This window comes from Chiloscyllium plagiosum, unplaced genomic scaffold, assembly GCF_037043375.1.
Source record: "Chiloscyllium plagiosum isolate Xiang-an unplaced genomic scaffold, Cpla_swu_hap1 HiC_scaffold_35, whole genome shotgun sequence".
Taxonomy (NCBI): domain Eukaryota; kingdom Metazoa; phylum Chordata; class Chondrichthyes; order Orectolobiformes; family Hemiscylliidae; genus Chiloscyllium; species Chiloscyllium plagiosum.
In genome coordinates, this window is record NW_028270173.1 from 62092878 (window position 1) to 62114080 (window position 21203).

The window sequence follows — 21203 nt, forward strand, 5'->3', positions numbered from 1 at the left end:
ATGATGTCAAACGCTTCCATCCAAAAAAGATTGTTTTTTTAAATAAAACCTGGTTAATTAAGACTTGTTTTAAAAATCTTTCATTGGGTATTGATGGCAGATATAACATTTACCACCTTCCATATTTGACCTTATCTGACTGGCTTCCAAGGCCATTTCACAGCTAAAGTAAAAGTTAACCAACGGGGAGGCTAACAAACGGGGAGAGGGGAATGCATGTCTGATGCTGGCATCCCGCTGGAGAAGACAGAAACGGTGGCTTATAAGCCGTTTGACATGGACACAAATGAGCTTGTAAGTGAGAAGTAGACCAATTGCAAACGGTGTTGTGGGCAGGAAGAGACAGGGTGAAGACAGAAATGTGGAAAATGGATCGGACATCACTGCTAGCCCTGTCAAGCAGGGTAGACGGGAATACTCGGGTAAGGGACATTTTTGAGGCGTACGTGTGCAGGCTACCGTCACTGAAACAAATGGGAAAAAGGTAGGGAAACTGAAAGAATAGAATGGAGTCTTTCAAGAAAGCAGGGTGTGAGCATATATATTCAGAGTAACTGTGGGAGTTGGACGCTCGTATTGGATGGTGAAGAACAGTATACCCCAGAAATGGAAACAGACGTGTTGAGGAAGGAACGTCTGGAGTATACCATATGAAAATGATGGCAGGGTGGACGTTGGAAGCGAAATTGATCTTTTCTTTTTCAATTGCTCATGGCACAAGGGAGCAGCTTCGATGACTGATGCACTGGGGAAATATTTGCGGGGAGGGACACGAATAGGACTGGAACAAGAAATGTTCTACGTACCTAGCAAAGCCACAAGCATAACTGAGGTCAATGTCAGACCCTTGACCATTCGTTTGATGTGAAAAAAGTGAGAGGAGTTAAAGAAAAAGTTGTTCAAAGTGACGGTCAGCTCGGTCAAGCAGTGGAAGGTGGTGCTGGATGCGAATAGTCCATGATTTCTTTCTTGAAAGAAGCGGACATCCTTCAGACTATCCTGACAGGGGGATGGAGGTGTTAAGGGAATGTACATCCATGGTGAAGACGAAGTGGTTGGAGGCCATGAAGTGAAAGTACTGAAACTGGCACAGTGTCAGAAGATTCGTACGTGTAAATGATAAGTGATAGTTCAAGTGGAGAAAAAATCCACTCCACGTAGAGAGTGTGTCAGGAGCAGGCAGAAACAATGGGCTGCCCTGATTTTCTATGGATAGGCTGGCTACTGATATCCATTACAAACTCACCGACTGCCACAGTAACTAGACTATAAACCCTAACACCATGTTTGCTATGAAGACTTTATTCCATTCTCCCGTTTCCACCTTCTCCAGTTCACCTGTTCTGATGTTGCAAGATTTGACAAGGGGGCCTCAAAAATCCACCTTCTTCCTCAACTGAGAATGGATGACAGCGCCATCAGCTGAGTCCGATCCATCTCCCGCACTTTCCGCCCTTACAACTTCTCTTCACGCTCACCATACTGATAGAGTACCCAATCCCAACTTATTACCCTGTCAGCATCCATATCCAAAGGACCATGGATCACCATTTTCCCCACCTCCAGAGGGATACCAGAACACATCATGCATACCCCTACTCTGCCATGTCAACTATTCCTTCGGGGACACCCAGCCACAGTCCTTATCCACTCTCAACGCCTCCCAACACCCCTAAGACACCTTTCTACACAATCACAATCGCATTTGCCCATTTGCTTCCACCCTCCTCATATTTTAAAGCGCAAAACACATCTTCCAGATGAAGCAGAGTCTTGCCTGAACTTCACTCAATTTACTATGCTGTACTCACTGCCCACAATGTGGTCTGCTTTTCACTGGGAACACTTTCCACATTTATCTTTGTACAGTGTTGGAAATTTAGTTCCATGAGAAAACGGTCTGTCATAAATAAGTAAACAACTAGTTCAAAAGGACTTTGTTCATGTGAGTAAACGGTGAAACGTATAATTCGCTTTCAGCTCCATCTCTGTGATACAAATTTTCGAGGTCTGAGGAGGTGACACGAGTGGATTGTTCATATCCTCAGAAAGGATATATTAGTCTTGGAAGACGTATAACACAGGTTTAACAGAATATGACTAGGCTGCCAAGTGTTCGATTATAAGGAGAGCTTCATAGAACCGCCACAGTGTGGAACAGACCATTTGGTCCAACAAGTCCCCACTGGCCCACTGAAGAGCATTCCATCCAGATGCATCCTCCGACCTTCTCCCTGTAATTCCAGTGGCTCTTGCACATAAACTACATATCCCTGAATACTATGGGGAATTTAGCATTGACAATCCACCCAATTTACACATCTTTGGACAATGGGAAGAAACCGCAGCACCTGACAGAAAACCTTGCAGACACGGAGCGAACGTGCAAGTTCCACAAGCCCGTGTCCTTGACTTTGTGAGCCACCAGTGGCAACCACTGAGCCACCATGCCGCTGGCATTTGATTAGGACAGAGTTCCATGGATCACTAAAAGTTGTAATGATAATTTGATTAAGGTTTTACTTTAGAATTGTGAAACAATTGTGAGGATTGACATTGAAAAACTATTCGCATTGATGTGGCAGTTTGTTCAGAGAGAACAGCATGCAATGGAACCTCGCCGCTCAAAAGGTACGTTGCGATGTATTTGGTCATGTTAAAGTTAATAATACCGAATGGTTAGGACCAAAAAATCCAGAGACTTCTGCATGTCTATTGGTATAAACATAGGAAGAGGAGTGGGCTATTCAGTCCCTCGAGTCTGTTCTGTCATTCAATAAGATCATGGATACTTGTGAGGTAACTCCTAACTTTGGTTCATGTCCCCCCAAAAACCTCTGTTTTTGAATAAAAATAAGTACTTCAGATTTAAAATTGACAACTGATCTTACATCTACAGCGGTTTGTAGAAGAGAGTTCTAAACCTTTATTATGCTTTGGACAGAATTTGGATGAGTTTTTTTTAAGAGGAGGTTTATGTCAGATACTGAGGGGTCAAAAGAGTGGATGATGAGCGGGCGTGCATAAGGTGCAGAGGTTAGTTTTAAAAAATGAAAGAGAAGAGGGGCATGGGAAATACGCAGTTGGTATCATTACAGAAAATTAAAAGCCGCTTTATAATTGCATTAGGAGCAGCAGAAATTAACAACGGAGCCCATTGAGGACCAATATAGAAATCTATGTGGAACAAGATGACAAAATTTAACTTTGAAGTGAATTTTTCCATCTGAATTCACAAGTTAGATGGACAATATAGGTATAGGAGTCAAAGAGGAATCTGATATGCTTGAGGGAATTCGTATTATGTGGAAGGTGATATCAACTGCGACAGCGAGTTTGAAATTCCATAAATCGAGGTGATATACATCCCAGACTACTACAAGAAAGGAGGGGTTTGCAAGGGCTCCAAAATCACGTTTAAAACGATCTCTGGCCATTCGTTTGCTGCCAAATTACAGTTAATGTGACGCTGTTGTTCAAGAACGGTGGTTGGGATTAACCCAGAAAATACAGTCCAGTGAGTTTACTCCGAGTAGTGAGGAAGCTATTGGAAAATAATGTATGATGGAGTAAATTAATGTACAGTTGCAGAGGCAAGGAATAATCATGGATAGTCAGCATAACTTCGTGAAAGTTCATATGGTGTCAGGGATAGCATAACGGCTGCAGAGAGGTAATCGAGGTGGGTTTCTCTACTGAGTCATTATGAATGTAAGTGAGAAACAGGAAAGGAAAGCAAATAGCAACAGAGACACGGAGGACCAGATGGGGAGGCAGAATTTGGAAAGGTGCCTAAGTAACATGGTTGTTGTCATGGGTGATTTCAACTTCCCTAATAATGATTGCAAACCACTCCCCTCCGCACCGCCACCGCCGCCTCCCCCCCAACCCCACCCCCCCCCCACCCCACCCCCCCCCACCCCCCGCCCCTCCCCCCCTTTAGCGCAGCAAAAGGTATGGATGGAGCAGATTTTGTCAGATGTGCTCGGGGAGGATTCCTATATCAATAAGTGGATATGGGGACGAGAGGGGAGACCATTTTGGATTTGGTGCTTGTCAGCGAACCAGGTCAGGTGTCAGATCACTCGGTCGGAGAGCATTTCGATGATAGTGATCACAACTCGCTGACTTTTACAGAAGGCGAGGGATTGGAGAAGGCGGTTTGGGAAAGTATTTAATTGAGGGAGGGAGGGTTTAAAATGCTATTGGGCAGGAACTGTGGAGCATAAATTGAGAACAGATATTCTCAGGGAAACTTACGTCAGAAATGTGGAGGTTGATTCGGGAGCACTTGCTGTGAGTGCTGGATAGACTTGCCCGACTGAGGCAAGGAAGGGTGAAGGATGACAGGGGGAAGAAGAAAGCTTATTTACGGTTGAGGAAGGAAGAATCCGAAAGGGATCTCGAAGTCTACAAGTTGGCCAGGAAGGAATCTGAAGAATTGACTAAGGAGAGCGAGAAGGGAAGGACAAAGGAAATCTTTATACACTTAAATGAGGAACAATAGATTTGCCAGTGTGAGGGAAGGGTCGATCATGGATAGTGCAGGGAAATTGTGCTTTGAGTCAGAGGGGGTAGGACAGATCCTTTATGAATACTTTCCTTCAGTATTCATTCATGAGAGGGACCATGACGTTTCTGAGGCAGCGTGAAGCAGGCTTATTTCTCGAATGGGTTGGTATTAAGAAGGAGGATGTGCAGGAAATTTTGAAAAAAAAAAGAGAATAGTTAATTCCCCGGACAAGATGGGGTATACCCAAGTTTTCTACAGAAAGCGAAGGAAGAGATTCTTGCACTTTTAATGAGAATCCTTACATTCTCACTCTTACTGGAGTAGTACCAAATGGTTGCAGGATGGAAACTGTTATTCCCCTGTTCAAGAATGGGAATGAGCATAACTCTGGGAATAAAAGATTAATTAGTCTTATATTGGTGGCAGGCAAGCTATTGGAGAAGAATCTGAGATACAGAATTTATGATTATTTGGAAAAGCATAGCTTGATTATAGATAGTCAGCTTGGCCATGTGAGGGGTAATTCATACCTTATGAATACTTTGAGAATGTCACAAAACACGTTGACGAAGGTAGAGCATGGATGTGGTGTACTTGAATCTTAGCAAGGCGTCTGATCAGGTTCACTACGATAGGCTCATTCAGAACGTAAGGTGGCATGAGATCCAGGGAACATTTGGCTGTCTGGACATAGAATTAACCGGCCCATAGAAGACAGAGGATGGTATTAGATTCAAACTATACAGACTGGAGCTCGGTGACCAGTGGTGTTCCACAGGGATCTGTTCTGGGACCTCTGCTCTTTGTCAATATTGTAAATGACTTGCATGAGAAAGTGGAAGGGTAGGTTAATCATTTTAACGATGACGTGAAGGTTGGTGGAGTTGCAGATAATGTGTAAGGCTGTTGAAGGTCCCAACGGAACATTGACAAGATGCAGAGCTGGGCTGAGAAGTAGCAGGTGGATTTCAACCTGGAAAAGAGTGCAGTGATTCATTTTGGAAGGCAAAAGTTTAATGCATATAACAGGGTTAAAGAGAGATCTTGGGGGCCATGTCCATCGATTCCTCAATGGTGTCATCCAAGGCGGTAGGGTATTTTAAAATGGCGTGTACTGTGCTGGCTTTCATGAGCAGAGAGATTGAGTTCAAGAGCCGCGAGGTAATGCTGCAGCTCTATACAGCCCCTGTAAGAACATTCTTGGAATATTGTGTTCAGTTCTTGATGCCTCATTATGGGAAGGATGTCGAAGCTTTCAAGAGGGTGCAGAGGAGATTTACTAGTTTGCTGCCTGGACTGGAGGACATGTCTTATGAAGAAAGATTAAGGGGGATGGGTCTTTTCTCATTGGAATGAAGATGGATAAGAGTTGATTTAATGGAGGTCTACTAGATGATGAGATGCACAGACTGAGTGGATAGCCAGAGACCTTTTTCACAAGGCGGAAATGGCTATAACAAGGAGGCATAATTTTAAGGTGATTGGAGAAAGGTTTAGGGGAGATGTCAGAGGTCGGTTCTTTACACATAGAGTGGTGGGTGCGTGGAATGCACTGCCAGGCGTGTTGGTAGGGTCAGAAACTTGGACAGGCACAGGAATGATAGCAAAATGAATGGTTGCTAGGTTAGTTTGATCTTAGAGTAGGATAAAAGGTCAGGATAACATCAAGGGCGGAAGGATCCGTACTGTACTGCTCTATGTTCGATGTTATAGTTTGTTTACATTTTTCCAGGAAGTGTCTCGGTATGTAAATCAGACTGGTGCAGTTTATGTAGCCGACATGGACTTCAGCGGCACGCTCCCGCATGGCAGATTGGTTAAGAAGCAAAGGGCCTCTGAGTTCAATTTGGCAAGTTGGATCCAGAAAATTAGAGGGCAATATTGGAATGGTGTTATTGTGTCTGGACGACTGTGTTCACTGGCGTTTTAAAAGGCTGAGTGTTGGACTTCTCGCTGTTTTTCTTCAGTACTATTGACTTACAAGAGAATGCAAATTGTAATAACGTAGGAAGTAAATGGCAAAGACAAAATACCTTTCATTTTTCGGACAATAATACGAAGGATGTGGAAGCGTTGGAAAAGATGCAGAGAAGATGTACCAGGATGTTGCCTGGTTGTAAGAAAGGTCTAATTAGGAAACGTAGAGGGTCTTGAGGCTGTTTTCGTTACAGAGCAGAAGGATGAGAGATGACTTAATAGAGACATATAAGATAATCAGAGAGTTAGTAAGGATGGACAGTGAGAGTTTCTTTTCCTTGGATGGTGATGGCGAGCACGAGGGGACATAGATTTAAATTGAGGGGTGACAGATATAAGACAGATGTCAAAGGTAGGTTCTTTACTCAGAGAGTAGTAAGGATATGGAATGCCCTGCCCGCAACAATAGTAGACTCGCCAAACCTAAGGTCTTTAAGTAGTCATTGGATAAATATATGGATAAAATTGAATAGTGTTGGTGATATTGTCTTAAGATTGGTTCCACAGGTCGGCACAACATCGAGGGCCAAATGGTCTGTGCTGCACTGTAATGTTCTATGGGGGATCTATGATCAATGTTCTAATAAAGATGGACTGGTCAATATGCTGAACAGTTGTAAATGGAGCTAGAGAGATTGAACGGTGTGACACAATGCATTTTGGGTTGACTAACAAGGCGAGGGAGTGCATGTTGACTACCAGGACGCTAACAAGGACAACTTACCTTATATGTCTGATTATCTTATATGTCTCTATTAAGTCATCTCTCATCCTTCTGCTCTGTAACGAAAACAGCCTCAAGACCCTCTACGTCAAAGGGAACTTTGTGTCCATATTCTGGAAATGCTGCTCTTTTAAAATGGTTATTCCTTTCTTGTTTTTTTTTACAATGTGGAGCTGCCAGTGTTGTACTGGAGTGGACGAAGTTTAAAATCACTCAACACCAGCTTATTGTCCAACAGGTTTATTTGGAAGTACAAGCTTTCAGAGAGCTGCACCTTCGTCAAGTAGCTAGTCAGGTAGGATTAGCGGACATAGAATTTATAGTGAAAGATTATATGTGCAATCATCTGGAGTTGTGAAAGGCAGAGGTTCTGATTTGTCTGCGCTTTGGGATTCTTTGCTAATGACTAACAGATACTGTCCAAGGCAATAATTGGGGAAAAGACGTGAAGGATTTTTTTTATAGCAACAATCGCACAATGAAAGGGAAGTGGCCAGTTCTCAGGGTTTGTTTGGGTTTTTTTAAGCATTGTGCTCGACGTTGCTCGTCAAAGAAAGCTGCTGGGGGATAACGTTTCCCTGATCCAACAAATGTTGCTGGCTGAAACGTTCTCTTTAAAATCTCTTCTGCAATAACCTGAGTTTGAATTTAACTTTTTGCCAAGGGTTGCGTTTTATATTGTGTTATCTTTTGTTGTGTTACATTTGGTAATCTGTAAATAATTTCTGTTTTGTTTAAACTGAGTGGATCGATCAGCTGCATCATTTCTGGAATATCCATCTTACATCTCCTTAAAACATCTACGCAAGTTCGGTTGTGATCAACCTTCTTGAAATGTTTTGAGGGGGTCTGGCCTCTTCGAAAACAGATTGAGACTGCTGTGCAGTATTTATTCTACAGTTTGGGGTACAGGTTGTTAGACTCAAAGGCAGCAAGTGGTAGGTGTTAGTGTCTTTTGTTCTGAGTTGTGAACGCAGTTGTTTAAAGTCGTGCTTTTTGTAACGGCTCTTTCCGTCACCACGAGAGCTTTGGGGGTGGAAGAAGTGACTTTAGGAGTTTTACAAAAATTGAACAAGGAAAAGCTGCTGGAATGGGAAGTCATGCTGGAGTTGGAGCTGCCTCTTTCCGTCAGAAAATGAGACCATCGTATAATCAGGCAGATCAGAAATGTGCAGAAATACATCAAGTCGTGTTGTCAGTGGGTTATAGAATGGAGGTGTTGTGGGTGGCATATGAACTACCAGTAGGAGGTCATTTAGGACTAAGGAAAACTGAAGCTAAAATGCAAAAACAATTTTACTTGTCTGGACTGCACAAGGATGTCGTTGAACTTTGCCAGACATGTTCTAACTGCCAGGTAATTAAAAAAAACGTAGTCAGTAATAAAACCCGCACCTTTAGTACAGAATCCTCAATTTGAAGAAGCTCTTACGAGAATCTTTAAGTCGTACCCCCAAGTAAAACAGCATTTGTTAACAATGATGGGTTTGTCCACTAGATTTCCCGAGGTCATTCCATTCTGGAATGTCACAGTTAAAAAGATTATAGAAGTGTTACTCAAATTTTGTTCACGAGATACGGAGTACCCACAGACATACAATCAGACCAAACATCAAAGTTTACATCAAAATTATTCAAACAGATTACGCACAGCGAAGGAATAAACCAAATCAAAATCCCTTCGGACCATCAAGAATCGTAGAGAGCGCGAGAAAGGTGTTGTCAGATGTTTAAAACTATGTTGAGGGCTTATAGTCAAGACGATGCAGATGATTGGGGTGAAGGAATTATGTTTGTACTTTTTGCCATGAGAAGTGCACAAAATGAATCGACCAAATTTGAATTATTTTGGGGTCATGAAATGGAAGGATCAATGAAATTAATTCGGAAGAAATTGGTGAGTCAGAATTCAGAGACCACTCATTTGGACAATCTGTCAAATTGCAGAGAACGATTAAATAGAGCAGATGAGTTGGCTAGGCAGGATTCAAAAATATCAATGCATGCAATGAAACGGGAAGCAGGCATGATATCAATACTCACCATTTTGTTATCGAAGATAAGGTGTTCATGTTAGTTCCAGTGATAGATGAACCTTTAAAGCAAGGTTTAGTGGAACTTATCTAGTCCAAAGGAGATTGAGTGGAGTGAACTATTTGATAAGGACTCCAGGCAGAAAGAAATCTCTCAGACTGTGTCATGTGAGCATGCTTAAAAGGTATATTGATAGGAAACGAAAGCAACAGGGGTATATGTTAGTGGTTGCAGCACAGAGAGAAGAACCTAATTCAGAGGATTCTGAATTAGACATTCCTCAAATTAAATCTGATAGTGAGGAAGTTGTCAAAACTTGAGATAAAAGTGTTGAGTTACCTTTCAGTGGGAAATCGAAAGGACCTAAAAGAGTTATTGCTATTGTATGGAGAGACGTGTGGGAATAAACGTCGAGGCACCAAACTAATTATGCACGATGTGGATGTAGGAAATACTCTTCCAATTAAGCAAGAGCCTTGTCGACTTCACCCTCTAAAGTTGGCCTAGGTTGTAAAAGAGAATGAACACATGCTCCAAGATGACATAATCATAGTGAGTTGCAGTGACAGGGGCTCGCCCATTGTAATGGTATAAAAACCAGATGGTACCGAATGGTTATGTATGGACTATCGCAAAGTCAATGCAGTTATAAAGTCTGATTCATATCTAATTTCACATTTGGAAGACTGTATTGAAGAGATTGGACAATCAACTTATATTTCTAAAATGGACTTGCTCAGAGGATACTGGCAGTTACATTTATCCAAGAGAACGAAGACAATTTCGGCTATTCTAACACCAAATAGACTGCATCAATTTAAAGTTATACTATATGGAATGAAAAACGTCCCTTCCATATTTCAAAGACGAACAAATAAAGTTATCTCTGGATTATCTAACTGTGTGGAAGATATCGATGACGTGGTCGTTTTTCGTCACACATGGAAAGAACATTTGCAGCATTTATCAGAATTACTCGATTTACTTCGGGAAGCAGGCTTGGTGATAAACCTGGGAGAAAATGAGGTCTACAGATACTGAAGAACAGAATCGAGAGTGTGTTGATGGAAAAGCACAGTAGGTCAGGTAGCATTCAAGGAGCATGAAAATCGATGTTTCGTGCCAGAGCCTTCATCAGGAAAGAATGAACTTGCTGAAGTCCAAATCATCATCCTGGGCCATATTATTGGATATTGGCAAATGGCCCCAGGGAACATAGGAACAAAAGTAATTGGCGTGTTTTCCATGCCATCGACGAAGAGACCAGTATCATGATTCCTAAGATTAAATCTGTTTTATTATGAATTTATACGAAAATTTAGCAATGTGGCTGGTCCACTCACTGAACTACTGAACAACAGCAATTAGTTTCAGTGGCCGGTAGTCTGCCAAAAGGCATTTGACAACCTGAAAGCTGTGTTAACCATTGTTCCAGTATTAGCCAAAGGTAATTACACAAAGCCATTCAAGGTGGTTATTGATGCGAGAAAGATGCTGTCGATGTTGATGCTGTCCTCTTACAGGAAGACAACGAGAAGTTGGAAAGATCTATTGTATACTACTGCAGGAAATTGAACATCCACAGATAAAAATGTTCAACAATTAAGAAGCAGACTTTAAACTTGGCGTTGGCGTTACAGCATTTCAACATTTATATTGCCAGCAATGTGTTCGAAACAATTATGTATACTGATCACACTGGAGTATTGAACTGGAGTTTATTATTGCAGCTATGCGGTTTAAACATTTTGCATGTGTCAGGACAATAAAACGTGATACTGAGGCAATGGCGAGACATGAATGAGAAACGGGAGGAGTAAAAGGACTGAAATACAATGCAGCAGTGTATGTTTGCATCGTGATATTTAATGTATTTATATATTTCATAGAATTCCCTACAGTTGGAAGCAGGCCATTTGGCCAGACAAATCCACACAGGCCCTCCGAAAAGGGCCCCAACCAGACCCATTGATCTATCTTATTATTTTATATTTCACCAGACTCATGCAACTAACCTGCACATTCCTGAACACGATGGGCAATTTGGTATGGCTAATTCACCTAACTTGCATATCTACGGACTGTGCGGGGAAACCAGAACACCGCGAGGAATAACATGCAGAGACGGGGGAATGTGCAAACTCCCCAAAGACAGTCACCCATCTATTAACCCCTCAGAAAACGAACAGGAAATGACATCACCACAAACCCCAGGAATCCCATCCAGGACAAACATATAAATACAAAACAGGAGACAACAGCTTCGCTTCACTTGGAGGTCGCCACTGGTGATGTTACCTAGCCAGGTAATGAAACGTCTGGATATCAAACCTACAGCTCAGCGAGCAAACCTACACCCTAAACTGTCAGTGCAATAAGTTGTGTCACCATTGTCTTCTTCATCTTCGGGCATACCTGCGGGTCTCTGTACATAACCTGATCACTCGAAGCATTTTCCTCACAAGATATCGACGCCCGTTTTCATGGATCCAACCACAGGCGAATGGTCATGTCATTGTTGGTCACTTTGACAATTTACAACAAAGCCTTCCAATATGTCTCTTTCTCGGTACTTTCAATCCAAAAACGTAACTGCTCGCTCCTTACTCTTATTTTTGTTTGCTTCCTTGCAATTTATTAAATTACATCACCTCTCTGCTCGTTTACGCCTCGAGATAATCAACTAGCACTTTCCTTTAAATTGCACACTTCGAGCCACAGTCATATTCAGATCCCTCTCAGCTATCGCAAGTCGAGAAATCAATTCTGGTTCACCCCATATGACTGAAGAATTCACTAATTTCTTACAATCTGTGGGAGCTCTCGTTTTCTGTTGGTTATAATGTTATAGCTGACGAGATAATTATTGTGATCCTGTACCGGAGTAAACGCAATTTCTCCAGATATAAAGCTCACTACCTGGTAGCAATGTCATGTACAGATCGACTGATACTTAACACTGACGTGATACATATTCGGATCATTCTTTTTAATTTTCCAATAACTTTCTTATTACTAACCCTTGTGTCTTTTTTCCCTACTTCCTCACTCGTGCGTCCACCAATACTCCTGTCCACAGTTGCTCGATCGTTCCATGTACACTTTCTTCAAGAAAATGAGTGCAAAATGTTCCAACGAGAAATTTAGAGCTGATGATATTTACTGGTGTTTTGCACTTCAACCATGTTTTATATTCGGTCACGTGGCTGACTCCGCAATATGAAATTGGGATGATTAAAAATTTGTAATGAATGTAGATAAACTTTACTTGCATTGAATTGGATTACCTGCTACTTGACCCCACTACTTCCAATATGATTGATCTTGCTGCTGAATGCTGTGACTTTAGGACACATTTAAAAGCCAGTAGAAACCGTCAAAATCTGACAAGGAGTTAGAGGGAGGAAGGAAGATCCAGAGATGGAAAATGAAAGGAAATCCAGCATGTTAGACTTCACTGTATTCGGAACATTCCTGCTGTTATGGATGATGACCTTGGTATGTTTATTTTTTATGCTCTTATGGAGCAGGCCAGACTCCTCAAAACATTTCAAGAAAGTAGCACAGACCTTAACATTTCTAGCTATTTTAAATATGCATAAAGTGGCTATTTCAGGACAGATGCCACTGGTCAAACAACTCAGTTCTAAATAAGACAAAATTTATTCACAGGATTGCCGACAGAAACCCAAACAAAAGAGAACATAACACAGAATAACTTAACCAATCTGAAAACACGACCAATTATCCCAACTTAATGATGTTGTTCCAAATAGTTACAATAATCCCATAAATATTCCGTGGCACAAAAAGTAAAATCAAACTTTGGGTTTTACAGGAGAGAAGTCAGAGAGAGAAAGTACCAGCCTGGACCTGCTTCTTTGGGCGCAGCAGCGTTTTCACTACTGCTAAAAACCAAACCAAACCAGAGGTAAACTGAGCTGGGAGAACCAGCCACTCTCCTTTCATTAAGCAAGTATTTTTTCTTAAACTTGAAAGCCTTCTGGATTGCGGCAGTATCAGTTAACTATAATCAAACTGACTCTGATACCTTTCAACCCAGGCTTCTCAGATTCTATGTCTTTTACGACCTCTCTGAAAAATAAAGTCAAGGACAACATAACGTTGTTAAAGGATCCTCACCATCAAACCCTCACCCTAAAAAAAACATCTAGATATAAAGGTGGATTTATTTTAAAACTCCTTAATGCTATATTGCGAGCAGTCCACATCGTACATATACATCACATTGACAATAAGCATGCTTACATGCACTACCACATTTTGTATCAGTTTGCTTTACTCGTGCCACCAAACACCTCCATTTCACATTCAAGCCTCGACAATACATCAGCAATCAAGTTTTCTCGTCCTGTCCCATGCACAATTTGCAGATTGAATGGCTGGAGCAACAAGCTCCATCTAAGCAGCCTGGCAATTTTCACCTTAATTTTTTCCATAAACATTAATGGGTTCTGGTCAGTGTATATGGTTATCTCAGTTACGTTACTGGTAAAATAAACATTGAAATGCTGTAACGCCAACACCAAGCTCAAAGTCTTCGTCTCAACTCTCGAATATTTCTCCTGATGAATGTTCAACTTATTGGAGAAATATCCGAAAGGTCTTTCCATTTTTCTCGTCATCTTCTTGCAAAAGCACATCACTGACACCCAGTCACTTATCTCGATGGCTACCTCGAATGACGTTGCGTAAGTAAACGTGGCTAATACTAGGGCAGTGATTAACACAACTTTCAGACTGTTAAATGCCTTTTGACAGTTCTCTGTCCACTGAAACCTCTTGCCTTTCTTTAAGAATTCACTCAGTGGAGCAGCCTCTCTGCAAAAGTTTGGTATGAATATTTGATAAAATTCACTCTACCGTAAGAACCACAGGGCTGCTTTTTTTTTTGATGATCGTGTGTGGAAACTCCCCAATTACCTTTGTTTTTGCGATCCCATGGGCTGGTTGTCCACATCCAATAACATTTTCTAGGAAGGTGCATTGCACTTTAGCAAATTCAGTTTTACCAGGTTTAACACCAAGCATGCCTTCCAAAGTCGATCCAACAAGTCTGATAAATGTTATAAATGTTCCTTCCATGTATGACTAAAAATTAACAGATCATCTATGTGTACGACACTGTTAGATAGTTCAGCAGTGACCTTATTGCTTAGTCTCTGAAATGTGGCTGGCGCATTCTTTTTACTAAATGGCACAACTTTAAACTGATAGTGTCCATTCAGAGTTATCAAAGCCGAAATTACCATCACTCTTCTGATAAAGGTCTGTATTCTCTGAGCAAGTCCAACTGAGAAATATAAGTTGCTTATTGCACCTTTTTAATACTGTCTTCAAAATGTGGAATCGAATATGTATTCACTTTTTGTTACTGCTTTGACTTTGTAATCGTTCACGCGTGACCGTTGGGTATCACCTGGTTTGGGCGCCATTACTATGGATGAGCTCCACACCCTGCAACTCACTTTGATTATGTCACCTTCGAGCATGCTTTCAATCTCCTTCTGAACCTGTGCCAACATTAGAGGGTTATGCCTATAAGGACGTTGCTAAATTGGAACAACATCGCCTCTTTCTACATCACGTATATTACTTTCCAACTTATTCCTGCATATGTCCCCATGTGATAGTAACAACTCCTTCATGTCATTTCCATTTCCCTCAGGAAACTAACTCAATAAGTTTCCCAATTTTTGACAAGTACCTCGTTGTTAAGTTTATTTTGAGTGATATCCAATTCAGAATCCTTTCAATTTGGTTGTTCCTTCTGTGTTGTAAGCAAGAACACATTCTTCTGTTGCTTTCTTATCAAAATACCTTTTCAGCACATTCAAATGAGACACTTTATGATATTTCGTTCTGTCTGGCGTCCTTATCAAGTTTTTCACCTCACTCAATCTCCTTTCGACTTGATAAGATCCACTAAACCTTGCGTTTAAATTTTCACCTATCACTGGGAGTAACACTAAGACCTTATCTCCAATAGCAAAATGGTGAGCTTTTGATTTCATGTCTGCTTCCCGTTTCATTGCATGCTGTAATACGTTTGAATCCTGCCTAGCCAACTCCCCGCTCCACGTAGTCATTCCCTAAAATTTGACACACAGTCCAAATAAGTGTTCCGTGAATTCTTATGTGCCAATTTCTCCATAATCAACATAGTGATCCTCTCACTTCATGTCCAAAAACGAATTCAAATGGGCTGAATCTGTTTGATTCTTTTAATGTACCACTGATCGCAAAATGTACAAATGGAACTTCCTTCTGCTAATCATCTGGATAGTCTTGGCCACAATACCTCAACATGGTATTTAATATCTGATGCCAACGTTGTAGCACACCTTGCAATTCTTCATGGGACACGGTATATTTGAGTAGTTTTATTCCTCAGCTGCCCATAACTTCCTTCTATACATTTGATGTATAATTTGACCATTGATCTAATTGTATCTCTGCGGGTAATCCGTATCCAGTGGGAAAATAATGTGCAATTCCTGTACAATCGTTTATCTGAGATATTTCTGAATGGAACAACCTCTGGAAATCTAGTCGACACATCCATTATTTTTAACAAATACTGTTTCCCACATTTTGTTTTAGACAGTGGTCCTACACAATCAATTCAGACTCTTGTAAAATGTTCCTCAAATGCAGGAATAGAAAGTGAATGTGCCGGTTTTATTACTGTCCGTGGTTTTCCAATTAGCTGACATATATGATATGTCTGGCAAAAATTAACTACACGTTCGTGCAGACCAGGCCAGTGACAATGTTTTTTTGTATTTTAGATTGAGTTTTTCTCACTCTTAAGTGACCCCCCCCCCCCCCCCCCCCCCCCCCCCCCGTCGTCGTCGTAGCTCAAATTCCACTCGGAACACCTCCTTCCCATAACCCACTGGCAATATGACTTGATAAACGTCTGCCCATTTTTCACCTGACTGAAGATGTGATTGTCTCCGTTTCCTCATTAAGACTTCGTTTTTAAGATAATAACATTCAGAGATACATTCAGTTTCTTTATCTATGTCTGCCTTTTGATAAATTTTCTCTAAATTTCGATCATTCTGTTGTAACTCAGTTATTTTATCTGACATAAAGATCTCTGCTGTGTCATCTATCTGCTCCTGGCTCAACCATCTGATCAAGCAGGGTTTCTGCTAATGCCACTTCAACCTTCTTATCTTTACTCTTTGATCTTTCCTGTTTCAACTAGTGACTTTGTGACCTGGTTACTACACAGACAAGAAACATTCCAGGACGTGTGTCCTGCAATAGTTCAGCTGCCCTAATTTCCACTGGCTTTTCAACCACAGCAGCCAGCAGTCCTACTTGTGAACCAGCTATATCACTCGTAACGGCAAATTGTATTCCTGTCACTGAGAGTTTGCCCAGTACTCATATCACGCCTTCTCCACTCTTCACTGGACACTCTAATCTCACTTTGCATAATTCAGCACTTCTTGTCTCACCGTGATTAGTTACTAGTCACTGTTCCTCGTACCTTTTCTGGCAATAGTCCTTCGGAGGTACCTATCTGGTCACCTTTCAACACCATAGTTTGAGAGGATCCTGTTTATCTTAATATTGTAAGCTCCTTACTTACAGCTGCTGGGCTATGTGAGTATATTGGCAGGTGTATGGTTTGCGAAAATCTGGCAATTCTTTCTGAAACAACCTCCCCCCACCTTTCTCATTTTGGCTAAGATCAAGTGTTGTATCTGTTCTTATCAGTTTAATATTTTGCTGGAGCGCTGCGGACGTGTGCTGGCAGGGGAGATACCACGGGGATCGTGTTGCGAGTCGCCGGAGCGGCTGGAGACCATCGCTGGATTGTGATTGGACGTTGGAGGATCGTTTGGTTGTGCTGACCTGCTCTTGGTGGATCTTTATGCTGGCTTCGACCTAACGCCAATTCACGTACCAGCCAACCTCAGAGCTATGGCCTCAGCAGCCGCTCGCAGCCCTGGCCAGGGCATTCGCAACACAGTCAGGGTGACTGTGAAGAAGGTGGAGGAGCATACACCGGTCGATCGTACGGTGTTTGTGAAGATTTTGCTGGAGTACTGCGGGTTTGAAGCAGCGGACGTGCACTGTCTGCAGGATTTCCCTGTGCCCTTCAGGAGCGTGAAGAATTGCGAGCAGCTCCTGAAGGTCTTCAAGATGAAGGAAGGGGAACCTCTGATCTCCATCTTGTTGGCGGTCCCGTTGTGTGTGCTTCCTGCGCAGAGGAGTCGGGTTGTAACAATCCAGGTGTACAACCCTCACGTGCCAGCAGCAGATGTCCTGACCTTCTTGAGAAGATATGTCTAGGTCGAGGGAGAGAGTACCGATGTGGTCGATCCTTTCTGGATCTGGACCAGCAAATGACAGGTCAGGGTAACCCTGAGGGTCGATGCCAGTGGGAACATCCTCCACCCACCCTCCAGCTTTGCCATCGGAGGAAGCAGAGGTTACCTGACATACGCAGGGCAGCCGAAAGTGTGCTGAACCTGCGGGAGATCAGGCCACATGGCGGCGGATTGTAAGGTGACCGTCTGCCGAAACTGCAAGCAGGAAGGCCACCCGACCAAGGAATGTAAGGAGGCCAAGAACTGTAATCTGTGCGGAGAGGCGGGCCACATGTACAAGGCCTGCCCAAGACGAGGGGCCGCCACCTACACACAGATGGCCGGAGGTGGCAACACGAGCCGTGGACCGCCTAAGACCAGCAAGGTACCACAAAACAGCACGGGAATGGTGTCTGGAGGCACCCAGAAGGAAGCGGAGCAGACGGCAGACAGCGGGGAGATGCAGCAGCCGATCCAAGCTCCTTCAAGACAGACGGAGGAAATGGAAGAGGAGGGATCAAAGGAGGCAGATGATTGGATTACTGTCAAAAGCAGGAAGAGGAAACCTCCCAAAGCCACCCAGCGAGGGGGGAAGCGACACCTACACGACGAGGATACGGGCAGCTCTTCTGATGGTGAGGACAGGCACAAGGAGGGTCGACACCAGAGGAAGAGACAGAGCGCCGTGGGGAAAAAGGAGGGCAGCACCGCCCAAGCAGGAAAAGACGATCCCTCTGAGGAGACGGGTAAAGGCCTCCCCCGACCCGGTGAGAACCAAGAGGTACCCACCGGCCCACAGCTCCAGGTAACTGGGAGCAGCGGTCCTGTGACAGCCCCGCTGTCAGATGGAGAACTGGACTATGCGGACCCTGGGCCCGAGCCGAAGACACCAGAGCGAGGAAATGGCTTCAACGTGGAGCCGGACAGCTACCTCAGCCCTGGGATGGTCCAGCAGTTTGCCGTCACCACGGGGATGCACACAGATACCCCAGAGGGGCAAGACCAGCAGCAAATGGACATTATCAACCTCGTAAACTGTTAAAATGGGGTTAAAAATTGCCAGCATAAATGTGCGTAGCATCAAATCGGCTAAGTGATGTGTTTCTACGATGGCCTTCCTGGCCAACGTTAAAGCCGACATCCTGTTTCTGCAGGAGTGTGAGCGGCACGGTGGCACAGTGGTTAGCACTGCTGCCTCACAGCGCCGGAGATCCGGGTTCATTTCCCGCCTCAGGCGACTGACTGTGTGGAGTTTGCACATTCTCCCCGTGTCTGCGTGGGTTTCCTCCGGGTGCTCCGGTTTCTTCCCACATTCCAAAGATGTGCAGGTCAGGTGAATTGGCCATGTTCAATTGCCCGTAGTGTTAGGTAAGGGGTAAATGTATGTAGGGGTGGGTTACGCTTTGGCTGGGTGGTGTGGACTTGTTGGGCCGAAGGGCCTGTTTCCAGACTGTAAGTAATCTAATCGAGATACCGCACCTCAGCAGCTACAAGAGATGGTCGAGCTTGTGGGCCCATGGGCCGTCAGTTTGGTCGGGGAGGCAACGATAGCCGCACCTCTGGACTGGGTATCCTGTTGCGAGGAGGCAACTTCACCAACCATTAAGGAGGTGGTGGGCGGGCGCCTCCTCGTCGCCGACGTCATGTACAGGAATGCTCCCCTGAGACTGATTAATGTGTATGCCCCAGTGGGTAAGAGTGAACGGTTGGCCGTCTTGCAGCAGCTTCCACTGTTGCTGGATACGTCCAGGCCCGTCATTCTGGCCGGAGACTTCAACTGTATCATTGATGCAGATGGACGATCCGGCGGGGGGGGGTGGACAGTAAACTGGACGCCACATCCAGAGCCCTGATGGGCCAGGTAAAAGTTGCCAAGCTGCACGACGTCTTGAGCACCCCTACAGATGGAGTGCAGCGTAGATACACCTGGTCACGAGCAGACGGGTCTATCCGCTCAAGGATAGATTACCTGTTTGTGTCCTGAACGCTCTCGGTCAGATCCACCGACGTCAAGCCGGTGTACTTCTCTGACCACTGTCTCCTGCTGGCCGACTGTCACCTGCAGGACGAGCAGCGGGCTGGTAAGGGAACGTGGAAGCTGCACACAAAGCTGTTGACCCTGGGAAACATTGAGGAGCACAAGAGGGACTACGCAGGTTGGAGAACCTGAAGCCCCTCTTTGAGTCGCCAGCGGACTGGTGGGAAACAGTAAAAGGGAACATCAAGAGGTTCTTCATTCTGAAACGTGTTCAGGAGGCGAGAGAGAGGCGGGGAAAGCTGTCCCAGCTACAGTAAAGTACGCAGAACCTGCTCCTGCTGCAGACAATGGGGGTCGATGTCACGGAGGACCTCAAGGAGGTGAAGGGCCAGCAAGCCTCGCTCTTTGCCTCGGAGGCCTCCAAGATAATCTTCCGGTCCAGGGTCCGCTCGGTGGAGCAGGACGAGACGTGCTCACGTTTCTTCTTCCAGAAGGTGCACAAAGAGAGCTCTGTGCTCAGCCGCCTGAAGGAAGAAGATGGCAAGATAACGTCATCTCAGGCTGACGTCATGAGGATCAGTAAATCCTTCTTTGCCAGTCTGTATGACGTGAAGCCGACCGACAGCGCGGTCTCCCAGTCGTTCCTCTCCTCTATCACGGAGGTGTTAGACGACAGAACACGGGAGAGGCTGGACCAGCCACTCTCTCTGGACGAGCTGACCAAGGCCCTCAAGTCCTTTGAAAAGAATAAAACTCCCGGAAGCGATGGCTTATTAGTCGAGCTGTATTCTGCTCTGTTGGACTTGATTGGCCAGTACCTGATGGAGGTGTATGTCAGTATTCTTCGGGCAGGTACCATGAGTGAATCCATGAGGAAAGGCATCATCATCCTCATCTACAAGCGGAAGGGGAAGAGAGAGGAACTCAAAAATTGGAGACCAATCTCACTGTTGAACGTGGATTACAAAATTCTGTCAAAGGTTATCGCCAACTGGGTCAGGTCTGTTCTGGGGTCGGTGATTCACCCTGAATAAACCTGTGCTATACCGGGCAGGAAGATCGGTGAGTGTCTCGCACTCCTCAGGGATACGATCGCCTACGTGCAGGACAGAGGGTTGGACACCTGCCTGATCAGCCTGGACCAGGAGAAAGCCTTTGACAGGATATCACAGGTATATGAGAGAAGTTCTCTTCAAAATGGGCTTTGGGGAGGGCATCTGCAATTGGATCAGACTGCTCTACAACAACAGTGTTTGTGCAGTCTCAATCAATGGGTGGGAATCAGATAGCTTCCCAGTCAGATCTGGAGTCAGGCAGGGCTGCCCTCTCTCTCCTGCCTTGTTTGTATGCTGCATAGAGCCACTTGCCGAGTCCATCAGGAAGGATGCGAGCCTGAGAGCAGTGACTATTCCTGGCAGCGGGGGCCTGCAGGTTAAGGCCTCCCTGTACATGGATGACGTCGCCGTTTTCTGCTCGGATCCGCTGACCGTGTGCAGACTCATGTGCATATGTGACCAGTTCAAACTGGCCTCGGGGGCCAAGGCAAACCGAGGCAAGAACGAGGCCATGCTCTTTGGGAACTGGGCCGACCAATCCTCGATCCCCTTCACCATCAGGACCGACCAC

The 21203-nt window shown here is 44.2% G+C and overlaps 1 pseudogene; it reads left to right on the plus strand.

Moving 5' to 3' along the window:
* The first annotated feature begins 216 nt into the window (after positions 1-216).
* LOC148141046 (uncharacterized) overlaps positions 217-21203 on the plus strand; it is a 32450-nt pseudogene continuing 11463 nt past the window's right edge.